Here is a 12,522-nt window from a genome sequence, read left to right as displayed (position 1 = left end):
CCTGTTCGTTGCAGGAGAGTTGGACTGGATGACCCTTAAAGGTCCCTTCCAGTTCAAATTATTCTGTGACATCCCTAGGGAAGCCCAGAGGTTGGGATACTTTCTTTACTTTCCTCCTGTGAATGTTTTATTGGGCAGGCTTTCCACCTCTTGTTCTAGAGCTGCACTCTTCTTGTTCCTCCGACTTTTCCTACTCCATCTTTTGTCCAAATTGCTGAAAGCAGTAGAAGGTAGCATATTCCTCTGCTGAGTTAAACAATCATTGTAATTCCAAGGTTCAACATTTTAATTCTCAACTACCTCTTTTTGTTTAGGTAATGAAAAAAGAGGTGAGGACCTGTTGTGAAGTGATGAAGGATTTGAGACGCAGAGTACCTTAAACAAATCTAGGAAAACTTCGTTAAAAAAAGAAAAAGAGAGACCAAAAACCAAGAAGGGAAAATGTAAGAAAGAACACATCCTATTTAAACCCTATTGTTCATATTCCTATTTTTCCAACATTATGCCTTTCTCTTTTTAGGCAGGTTTGTTACAGCTAGCATGCATAGCATGCAGAGTGACAGTCCTCTTGCAAAGCAGCTCAATGCTGGAAAGTTTGCAGGCAGAATTCAATAGCACAAAGGTTTTCAGAAACTATTTTTCTTTCCTTTTTATTTTTTTTTCTACAGCAACGATTCCTAGCCATTCATCATAAAGCACTAAAAATCAAAGAGCAATATTCACGAGCCTCCTAGTACAGTATGTTAAACCCTGATAACTGTCAGAAAGAGGCTGTCTGAAAGGGAAGAGCCAGGTAGCAGCACTGAAAACAAAAAGCATGTTGGGAGAAAAAGTATTGAAGAATAAAAGAGAAAATGTGCTAAGCAAAGGGGGCCAGGCAGTACTCCTGCGTTATATTTGTCATGCTGCCATTTTGTTAACAAGAGAAATGTTTTACACCGATGTAACATTTCTTGAGTTCTGGAGTTTTGTGTTTTCACAGAACCCTGGAGTGACCGTGTGCATTCGTGGTAGATACTCCTCTTAAAACTTGCTTTACTGGATCCAGAAATGTACATTATTTAAAATTTATTCAACTAATGTTTTATGCAAACATCTTTCAGCCTAGGGCTTGCCTATGTATGGTTTGCCATGAAGATTTGATATTCAAAATATGTTTTGAGTAGATGCATAGGAAGTTCTGAATATGTCTCTGTTCTCCATCTAGAATATTCTAAGTTTTGGCATCAGATTTTTATGCACAGTCTCTTAGCTGCAAAATCAAAACTCCTGTTCGATGAGCTCTTTTATTCTTTCAATGCTAACATCTGGTGAGAAGCTGTCATAGTATGGATCTAGAATATTTCTCAGCAGTAAACAGGAAGCATGTGAAATTCTGTTGTGTGTTGTTTTTTGATGGCTTTTTTTTTCTTTGTGAATGAAGACTCATAATCTGTATTCTGTAGAGTACTCCTGACTCCAGCTTTGCCATTGTTGAGGCTATAGAGCCGGTAACATGCTGGGAACAGGGATTCCTCATAGACCTCCCAGAAGAGCACATCTCTGATCTGCTTCGTGGACTCTATGTGCTGTCTCTGTTTGGAGGTAAGCTTTCTTATGCTTTTTCTTTTCTCTCCCCAGCCCACTCAGGAAGTATTTACAGTCATTTTCTCTATTGCAAGGGAATATTACAAATAAAATGTACGCATATATGAAAAACACAGCTATCTTGACAAGTGCAGAATCAAAAGCAGCCATTCCACAGTGCTTTGATAGTGAACAGGGATTTATGTGACAAAAATGGATCTCATCATTATAGATAGCAAATTCCACTGGGATTTTTTGATAACCTAGTCACCAAAAACTAGAAAGTAATGAAACATTTGGATTCCAGATATACTTTCAGCTTTATTTCTGTCTTTGTAATTGTGTTAGAATATCCTCAGCATATCAGTATCAATTAAGTGAATTGTTATAAAGCTGAAGAGTTACAAGCATTCCAGAAGTCTTGTTTTGTTGTAGATGATATTCAGAAAAAATGCAGTAATAATCCAACTTTATTATCTCCTTTTCAATCTAGAATGCTACTGCTTAATGGTAATATTTTTACCTGACTCCCTGCTTTGATGCTCAACTTCTCCATCTCTGGTCATCGCACATCAGTGTCTAGCTAGTTATAAGAACATTGGAAAACTTTCTCTCCAACCCAGGATCATTTTATTTCTTAAACCAGCTAGTAGGAATTATCCTTTCTTTTTCTAGGGGATAACATGGCTTTTAAAACAAGCTCATCATCCACTAATCCATTTTCAAACCCTGTTAGGCAATGTGGGTTAAGTAGAGTATAACAGAGTTATCCTGCTGGATTGATTGTGTAGAGTTAGATCTTTTACATGTGGGGAGTCCAAGACCCCAGGGTCTAATAGTAATATTTCCTTCTTCATGAATAATTTATTGAATCTGTAAAGACTATGTGCTTGTGCAAAATGTAGATTGGAGGAAGGGTATTGTATTTTTTTTTAAGGTTCTGTGAAACTTTCACAGCCAAAACGTCACCAAAAAGATGTTGGGAATAAAGCTGACAAAGTTTGTCTAAATCTGGAATAAACTGGTTTTAGCATTTCCAGTTCTAACTTTTTACCTTTTTACTGTTCTCCAACTGCTTAATATATAGGCACTCTTCCTGTAATGATCATTTATTCAGAAGCAACCAAGTTCATGTTCTTTTGCAAAGCTCGTGTATGCTTTGCTGGTACAAAGCATGTATTTGAACTCCAGCTTTGAGTTGGTGTTGTACTACAAACTTAAATCTTGCCAAACCATTATCCCTATGGACTCTTGTGTGTGCAATTACTTGTAACTGTGTGTTTACTGTAGCTTTTAATGCTATTTTGAAGACGGAGAAAATCATTTTGTGTTAAGTACTGCAGGTGTTTCCAAAACCATAAAAAACACTGGAAAAAAAATAATTTGAAAAGTTTACAAGATTTTTCTATTGTGCTAAAAATACCAAAAAAAAAAAAAAAAAAAAAAAAAAAAAAAAAAAAAGAAAAAGGAAAAAGCAAACAAAGTAGGATAACAGAAAGTTTTGGATTGGAAGGGGTATTAAAGGACCATCTGGTTCCAACCTTCCTGCTGTGGGCAAGGTTACCACCCTCTAGATCAGGCTGCACAGGGCCCTATCCAACCTGGTAGCGAATACTTCCAGGGATTTGAAATGTCTCACCAGCTTCTGAGTAAAAAAAATTCTTGCTATTATCTGATCTAAATGTACCCTCTTTTATTTTAAAGTTATTATTCCTTTACCTGATAAAGAGTCCTTCCTGATTTTTCTTGTAGTACTGGAAGGATAATTACAGAATGGTTGATTTAGGTTGGAAGGGACCTCTGGATGTTACCTCATTCAACCCCCCTGATTAAGTGGGACAACACAGAACAAGTGACTTATGGCCACAACAACGATTGGAGGGCTGAAGCACCTCTCCTATGAAGACAGGTTGAGAAACTTGTGTTTGTTCAGCCTGAAGAAGAAAAGGCTGTGGGGAGACTCACTGTGGCTTTCCAGTACCTAAAGGATGCATTCATGAAAGCCTCTCTATCAACTGGGTAAGAAGGTTGGAGTTTCTGTATGAATTTGTCCAGAAACTCCCTTGCTGACTTTAAGCCTAAGTTTACTTCTGCAAGATACCTCTGTGATCAGTATACAGGTTTTAACCAATGTCAGATACATGACCTCTTTAATTTCTGTGTCAAAAAGAGACATTGAATTCCTCTCACATCAAATTTAGATCTCCATTTTTGCAGTATGAATAAGAGTATTGAGTATTACTGTTCAGTGTGAGTCTAGATATATGAAGAGAAATAAGATTTGTTCTTCAAAAATGCTTTTCTTTATATCTCTCTTTAAAATACTTATAAATACTCTTGTAACAAAGTGGGCAATATAGGCCAGTTTACAAACAGCTCTGCTTTTATCCAAGACAGAAATTTGTAATATCTCCTGAAGGAAAAGAGAATTTCAAGAAAACAATTGAATTATTGTATTCTCAAATGTACACATCTTTCTCCTCCTTTAATGACGTACCTCTCTGTTTTAACAATTTATTTTAAAATTTAATTGCAGATATTGTACATCATAATATCTATGAATACTCCATCCATGAGTAGTGTTACAGCTGTAGCTTTTGCTGTAGCTTGCCTCCACTTACAATAGTTTTCTGTACTTTTCTGGTAGATTCCTTATTTCTTTTGCTGCTTCTCATTTTTATTCTCAGAAGATGCAAATGTTTTTACTCAGGTATTGCAATATGCATGAAATGATAAACACTCAACATTATTTCTAGTGTGGTTTGAGGTTCTGTTGTTTTTCTTTGAACAAATAGAGGGATTATTTCTTCTCTCCTTAATTCACTAGTAACTTAAAGGCATTTTCTTAAACTTTCCTAAATAATAGCGCTTGGACAGGGGTCTAAAAGCACAGCATTCATGCTAGAAAAGTTGCTAACAAAATCTCAGAAATGTTAACACAGGTGCACTCAGAGAATGCTTCAGAAATATACACAGCACATACTGAAATGTAGATAACATACTGTTACGAAAAGTAGTGACTTGTTTCTGCTCATAAATGCATCCTAGAAATGTAGCCCAAAAGTAGGCTTTCGTGGGTTTGCTTTAGTAGACCTAGATCCACAGCTCCTTCTTCCTACAGCAAGGCTTCAGTTGATTTTTGGCTGCTGTTGGGTGCATACGCTGTCTTTTCAGCCTCTTGAAGCTTTGAAACTTTGTAAATGTGTCTTTCTTGGGCCAGAGAACAGGAGGGGACCTATGCTTCTTACTGAGAGCCCTGAGGCTTCTGGTCCCTGCACTGGGGCTTGCCCGTTCATCTTATGCAATGGATTAAGAATAAGTCAGCGTGAAGAATAAGTGAGAGAAAGTTAAAAAGTAGTATCATGGACAACAAGTAAATAAAGATCTTAAATGCACCTACAGGGAACAAAAGTTGTTAGCTTAAGTGAATGAAGGCATAATAGAAGCAGTAAAGTTCTTGTGGTGTGCTGGGGACACATCAGAGCGCTGTCCAAAATGAGCAATCTGAAGAGGCAGCCACCAGCTCCAGCATGGCATGGGTTATGGTGTAGGAATCTACTCTGCCTTGCAGGAGCATCTCTTCTTCCTCCTCTTCCTACTTGGTATTCCTTCTTTCGTTTCACACTCTTTCTGTTCCCTCCTCCTCTCCTCACAATGTTTTTCTACCCTTCCTCAAACACATTTTCCCAGAGAAGCTCACACATGACTGAGGGGCCCAGCCATGCCCCGTGGTGGGGCCATTGGAGCTGGCTGTGTCAGGCAGAGACAGGCCTGGCTTCCCTCACACCATTCCTCTCAGAGCCCCCTGCCCACACCTTGCCCCCTGTATATAGGCCCAGGCTGGTTATGGGTGGAGGGAGGGGTTCACAGTTCTTTTGTGAATACCAAGCTTCAGTTTCTTCCAAAGAGCCCTCAGGAAGCCAAATGTAGAGTTCTTAAAATACCTTTTTTTTTCCAAAGGAGGGCTGAGTTTCCTGCTGCAAGAATTGCTTCAGCAGAGACAGGTAGCTCATGTTAAATTTAACTGTAATCTGCTAAATATATGCTAATGTTTTACTTTGAGTATTCATGCCTTTTACCCATTGGTGCTAATTATCTATCATTACCATAAAGCTGGAGTTGTATGAGGTGCATTAGTGCTTCCTAAACTGTATTTCAGACAACTTTCTGGCTTATTCATCAGCAGGTAATTGAATAGCTTCCGGACACAGCTCTCACAGCGTAATGCAGCTCCTTCGTTTCTCTCTGCACAAACAACACAGGCCAGCCGGTCTCCCACTGCTCGCTCTGGTGAAATGATATTCCCATCACAACTCCCGCTGTAATCACTTTCACTAATCTTGCTCTCTCTCCTTCCCACATAGATTCTCCAGATCATTACACAGGTTAGCTCTCCCCCTGCTCACCCACCAGTCACAGGATTCAAACAATGAGCTTCAAATTATGCTGAGAATAAATGGAGGTAAACAGCAAACCCAAGGAGACAAATAAGACGAACACCTTGAAGAGGAACTGGTAAGTGAAATAGGATGTGACAGGCTCAGGAAGATGAGAGGAAATGATTTCCTGGAATGCAGCAGCAATTTCGTGCCAGCAGCGATGTGCTGGCTGTACTTGACCTTCAGTAACCTTTATCCCCGTCTCCTACTGCTGCTCCTACATCTTCTCAGCCCAGTTCTTCAGCTGCTGTTCTTGCAGTTTCCTGGTCAGGTACATTATCTAACTGGTACAGATGCTGTGTTTTCTGAAATCATGCTCCTCTTGTGAAGATGCTGCAACCTGTGCATTTTCCCACACCTTCCAGGAAGACCTCACTGCAGCCTTCCAGTACTTGAAGGGAACTTACATGCAGGAGGCAGAAAACTTTTTACACAGGCTGATAGTGATAGGACAAGGTGAATGGCTTTAAACTAAAAGAGGAGAGATTTAGGTTAGATGTTAAGAAGAAATTTTTTACTCAGAGGGTGGTATGGCACTGGCACATGTTACCCAGAGGGATTTGTGTGTTCCCCATCCCTGGAGGTGCTCAAGACCAGACTAGATGGGGCTCTGGGCAGCCTGATCTGGTGGGTGGCAACCCTGCCTGTGGTAAGGGGGTTGGTACTAGACGGACTTTAAGGTTCCCTCCAATCTAAGCCATTCTGATTCTATGATTCCTGGAGCAGGTACAGCCTCCAGGCTTCTCCAGTGACACGAGGAGAGAAATCATAGGTCAGTCTTATTCTGGATGAGCCCTCTACCCCCTGAAAGCTTTTTCTTGATATTGCCGCACATAGAAATCAGTGTTCAACATAGAAAAGCACTGGGAATGTTTTCCTGAGATCTTCCCAAGGACCACTATTAGTTAGGATTGGCTGAGACTTATCTGACAAACTAGCTTTTTTTTTTTTTTGCTGTCAGTTCCTCAAAGTCAAACAGTTAATAGGAATGAATAAGTGCCAATAACTTCTTGGAAGATGTTCCCTTGTATTTAAGTCTTCTGCTTGAACAAGTTCCAAGTGATACAGAAACCACTTGTTTGAAAGATCCAGTAAATGGAAGCACAAAACACATCTTTTAAAAACTGAAATAAAATATTTTGAGGTGATTGAAGTGGAAGCTTTGTACGGTTGTGATTTGTTTTGCTGTACACAACTCCTGTGCCATTTTTTTCCCTTCAGTTTTTCCTCTTTGTTTTGGGTCTGAATGAATAAATAGATTTTGAAAATATTGGCAGAACATGGCTTATGGTAATTACTAGTTCCTCTTCACTTCAAAGGAAATAGTTTAAATGAAGGATTGACATATTATATGAAATTAATATTAAACAAAACATGTTATCAGAGACCACCAGAAGCTTTGGAAGGAAGTGAATATCCTCTGCCCTGTGATGCATAAAACATTTTTAGAAGATGTTGTTCTCAAATCTGTATCATCGTATCAGTTCCTTATGGCAATGCACAGGGGCCAAGGGCAAGAACATCAAATACAAATGTATATGTGTAATACATATATCTGGTGTAATACATATTTGATTCTCCTAATTCTGTACCTGAAATACTACTGTAATAGTGTTGTTTAGTCTCAGTATGCTCTTGTGTACTCTCATGCAGTGCAACATCCAAATGTTTTCTGCTACTAAAAGCTGTGTGTATGAATGCGGCTTTGTATATGAAGCATTTTCTCTTCCTAGTTGGGAAACAAGTTTGATTATTTTATAGAATTTTGCTTTGTTTGAAGAAATTGAGGGATGTTCAGATGGAAGGATGAGGCACACAGTGAAGTTTACAAATGTGTTTATTTTTCTCTCCTCAGGGAGGAAGGTCCGTAGTCAACATCCAGCTTCTCCAAAAGTTGTCTCCTCTCAGGAGCATCTTGCCTGTTTGCAGGTAGATTCACCATTTGGAGGAACACCGCTGTCATGGAAGGTCATGGTTGGAGAAGGAGAAGGGGGTCTCACAGGTAGGTGGGGCCAATCCTGCAGCACACTTCGAATTTCAGGGTAGTGACCTTGAGCTCATCTCTGCCCTACAGGGAGCCAGCACGGTAGGCCAGAGCACTGGGGTGAAGTGTTTGCTATGACCTGCCTTGCTGATCATGTGAACTGTTATGTACAGCAACACTTCACATTTTTTTTTTTCAGGATATATAACTTCACTCCCAGATCTGAGTTGAAGTGACGTAAACACCACACGGTTTGCAATTTCTTTAAACCCATTCATTCAGTGAAGGCATTTTTTGGCTTTTATTTTTCCTAATCTCCTTTACCTTCACTTAAGTACAATAAAATTTAGTATGGCCTGCGGTGGATGAATTTTTCACAGCTGGTGGATGATAATACATTTTATATGGAATAAATTGCAAATTCTCTATTTAAGTGTCTCAGACTAATGTAGACCAGCAATTCCATAAGCTAAGGAAGTGTAATACTAGGAGTATACCAATAACTCTCTCTTAAGATGAAATTATTTTTGAAAAATGAGTGATGCGTGGCTGTTGCCTGGATTATTTGCAGAGATCCAGTTCACACTCTGTCCATAAAATATTGCTTTAGTTGAGGCCATGGTTCAGCAATATAGTTAGACTCGTGTTTCCATCGAAAGTACTCCCAAAACCTACAGTCCTGTGAAGCAGAGTGCTGCTCTGGTACGAGCTCATTCTGCCAGTTCCACAGTCCTACTGATTGCCAAATAAATTGTATAAAACATTTGCACAGGGAGTGAGCAATGACAACTGGTTATTTTGAATTCATGCATGTTGCTGTAAATAGAAGGAGAATTAAAAAAAAAACAACTTCTAAAATTAAATATTAAAATAATAATGATTGCAGAGAGCTCATCAACAGTAGAGAAGTTATTTGCAGTATTCTTTGAGTAGAATATATGTATATTATCTTCACCTACTGTGGCATATCTTCTGCCATGCTTGTTATGTGGCTCTAGACTCCCATTAACTGAATCCCTGGTGGAAAGCCGTTTCCCTACATTATATTGTAATGGTCTTGTTAATGATAAATTGATGAAGAGCTGCTTTTTTAGATTAGGTGAGTGGTCCTTTGATAATGGGGTTGGAATCAGGCCAGAGGTTTTATACTACTTTGCCTGGAGGGTGAGAACCAACTAAAATATTCCTTTCTTGTGTTCTGCTAGGAAATGAGAGAGCCAAAGAATTTCAGCTTTTAATTTTAACAGAGCAGTTGAAGAGTAGTTTACATTGTGAGTATTTTTAGACTTTGTCTTTATCTTGCCCCATCTTTCAAATAGATTATTAAAGAAAGGTACTTCTCATGTAATTAGAGTGCCAAGCACCTTTTAAACAAAATGAACTCCTGTACAGAATTGACTGATTTCTTTTCATATGGCGAAAGATCATAAGCGTTATACTTTCACATGTTTCAAAGTTAAGTTCAATTGTTATCCTTTTCCAGTTTCAAACACATTAGATTAATACTTTTACTGTAACAAAAGACTGTTAGAATATTTATGATCTTTATTTTTTTCATAAAAATACAAGTTTGTTATTTTTTTAAAGTAAGGATTGTGCAGCAATGCATTCTTATATCCATGGAGATTTTTTTTTACCATTGTCAATAGTATATTTGAAATGAAGTCAAATGAAGTGCAAAACCACACACAGTACAATCACATGCACACACAAAAGCTTAGAACCTAAAAAATAAAATTTATTTTAGAATTAAGAGTTTTACATCTAGAGATTTTCTTCTGTTTTGTTGTTGTTGTTTGTTTGTTTGTTTGTTTGTTTTGTTTGTTTTTCAGATTGGAGATGACTTGATGTCACTACAGGAGAACAGACTTTATCTCACTATTGGAGATATTCACTGATACCTTATTTGCCTTTTGCTTTCCAAGAAGCATGTATTGTGGTCATCAGAAGGAAAATTGTGTTCTAGACTGAAATTTCTGTCCTTCAGCTAGGTCTTTGTCCTGCCTTAAGTTCATGCCCTTGCCAACTCCTTGTTTTGTGTCAAACCTTTTATACAGACTTCCATTTCCAGAGGAATTGCATGGGATCCCAGCACCACCTTGTGAATTGCTCAGTATATTGGAGTCATTGTGCTGAGGTGACCCCATGCAAAAGCAAAGAGTATTTTAGCCCTAACCAGAGCCAGTGTGTGACAGTAGAACTATATGAAGGCAGATGTGTGGAAGACAGGAATAAAAGGTGAATGTTTTGGGGTGTGGTACTTCTTTCCCAAGGATTCAGAAAATTATCTGCAATCACTAGTGTGGAAGACTGCTTCCCAAAGCCATGATATACCATGACAAATAGGAGATGTGTTGGTAAAAGAGAGATTGTGTTGTAATTGCATTACCTCCGTTCAGTTTGCCTCTTTCAGGTATACCTTGGGTACCACTTTTACGAAACGATTTTGTAAAGAACACGATCTCTGTGTTACAACTGGTAAGGTAAAAGGCAAAAGATATCTTTGGTTTAAAAAAAAAAGTATTTGGAATTCATGAGTTTGCTGTATCTGAATATATAAAGGCTTTCTTTACTTGAGAGTTTGCCTTATAGGACAAACATTATCCTCAGTCTCAGTGCCCCTGCTCCTGCAGGGGAAAGGGTGCAGAAATCTAAATATTATGTTTAAACTGATCCTGGTTGTGAAGAGCTAGAGCCAAAATACCTAAAAGACAGCTTTCATAAGTTGATATTTGTTTCAACCTGTGAACAGAACAGTGACTGAGTGCTTGTTAAAGGTATATTTTCTTTTAAGTTATATAGAGAGAGATGTCAACTATTTACCATAAATATATTTATACATTTGAATATATAAATGATACTGTTACTTACTTTTAGTAGGTTTCCCACTGACAGGTATGCTCAGAAAACATCTTTCACTGAACCTGAAATGTTGATATAAATATCTGAAGAAAAATACTAATCACAGAATACATTGAACAGACTTACTGATCTTGTATACCTGGAAAAAGATTTTCAAACAGACTTTGTCAGCTCAGCCTTGGCATTCCTTGTCAAACAAAAGCATGCCTAAAGACACATTTCAAAAGCAGACAATGCAGCACTTGCTAACCTGCAGAAAATCGAAAGGGATCAGGGAGGCAGAGAACAAACAGAATAGGTAAGCAATAAGAAATGGAACACAGTTCTAAAGAGCTGTTTCAGAGAGCCAAATATGTTTAAAGAAGCCTACATCAATAATTAAACACCAGTAAGTAAAATTCTAGTATACTTTTTTTGCCAGTATTGTTTCAAGGTTTGTAATATAGGAATGAAATTATTGATTCAATATCAAGAAGAAAATATAGCTAGTTCTAGGGGAGGAAGAAAAGGGTAGGTGGAAGAGAATGAGGCAGGAGTATTTTTAGCGCAGATATGCTAGTCTGGAATGTTAACTTTTCGTAATAGAAAGTCCACACTTCAGTATTCGTCCACTTCAGTCAGCTGAAAATTTGGGTCAGGCAGCTGTTATCTGAATTGACAGCAGCTATCTGATTAAAAGTAAAATGCTCTTTAGAAAAAAAAAAGTAAAGAGAGAGAGAGAGGAAAAAAGGCTGTGCTGTGTCACATTCACGCCACTCATGTTGCTTACGTTGTGTCACACTGTACAGTGATTTGATGCTACATAACACAACATGACATGAGTCACAGTTCACTGCTATCCACATTACACTCAGGTAGTTTGGCATAGCTCTAACTTTTGCTTTACTCTCATATCCTATTCAGTGCACTCTACTTAGACTGGTTGGTTAATGCAGACAATTGCTATACACTCAAAACTAGAGTTCCTTACCAAATACATTTTTCATTGGATATTAAAGTGGAAACTTCAGTGGATATCTTTTGCACAACCATATGCAGCTTCTTTGCTCAACATAGGAAGGTCATTAATGACATCTTACACCTGAAAGGGAGGAGTTAAGGGGAATTTCCCACAGGAAGTACAGCTGGCATCTGTGGCTATGACTTTCTGAGTTGGAGAAATGCTCTCTAAATGAAAAATAATTTGAGTTTTTTTCTGTCACCAGAGATGTTCCCAAACCAAAACCTCATATTAACCTCCTAGCCTCCCCTTCAATTTCAATTTGAATTGGATACCTTTCTGTTTCAAAGGGATGTGAAATTTAATTCCAGATCTGAATTTATAAGTAGTCTGTAGCAAGCTTAACCAAAGCTCCCCATCTCCAAATGCTTGGGACATGGAGAATTCGGTGTTTTTTTTTTTAGAGCTTTGCACTTTGAGTCTAGCTGTCTTAATTGGATGTTTCCCAATAATAATAGTCTATTTTCTTTGTGTTCACCTGCGTCAGACAGCAAGCATCAGCCCTGAAGCACAGTTAAATTGCACTACTGCTTTCTGTAACAAACTCTTGCTCGCTTGTCATTGCATTTTACCTTTGTTCTAAACAGTAGCAGAGAGGAGCACAAATTACTAGGCAGCTTTGATGAATTTTTATTGACAGCATCCTGAAGTTCTAGATCCACTTAGCACCT

General features: G+C 38.2%; 1 long non-coding RNA gene across 1 annotated transcript; it reads left to right on the top strand.

Annotated features, from left to right (window-relative positions):
• The first annotated feature begins 269 nt into the window (after nucleotides 1–269).
• LOC146543712 (uncharacterized) lies at nucleotides 270–12,219 on the top strand. Its single transcript, XR_014885227.1, has 6 exons — nucleotides 270–443; nucleotides 1,446–1,584; nucleotides 5,931–6,081; nucleotides 7,861–8,007; nucleotides 9,195–9,260; nucleotides 9,822–12,219. It is a non-coding gene; the product is annotated as an uncharacterized LOC146543712 (long non-coding RNA).
• Nucleotides 12,220–12,522: the final 303 nt, after the last annotated feature.

This window comes from Meleagris gallopavo, chromosome 10 (genome assembly GCF_905368555.1).
Source record: "Meleagris gallopavo chromosome 10, MGAL_WU_HG_1.1, whole genome shotgun sequence".
NCBI classification, from domain to species: Eukaryota; Metazoa; Chordata; class Aves; order Galliformes; family Phasianidae; genus Meleagris; species Meleagris gallopavo.
The sequence above is the reverse complement of the archived record's forward strand: the minus strand, read 5'-3'. Positions and strand labels throughout refer to the sequence as shown.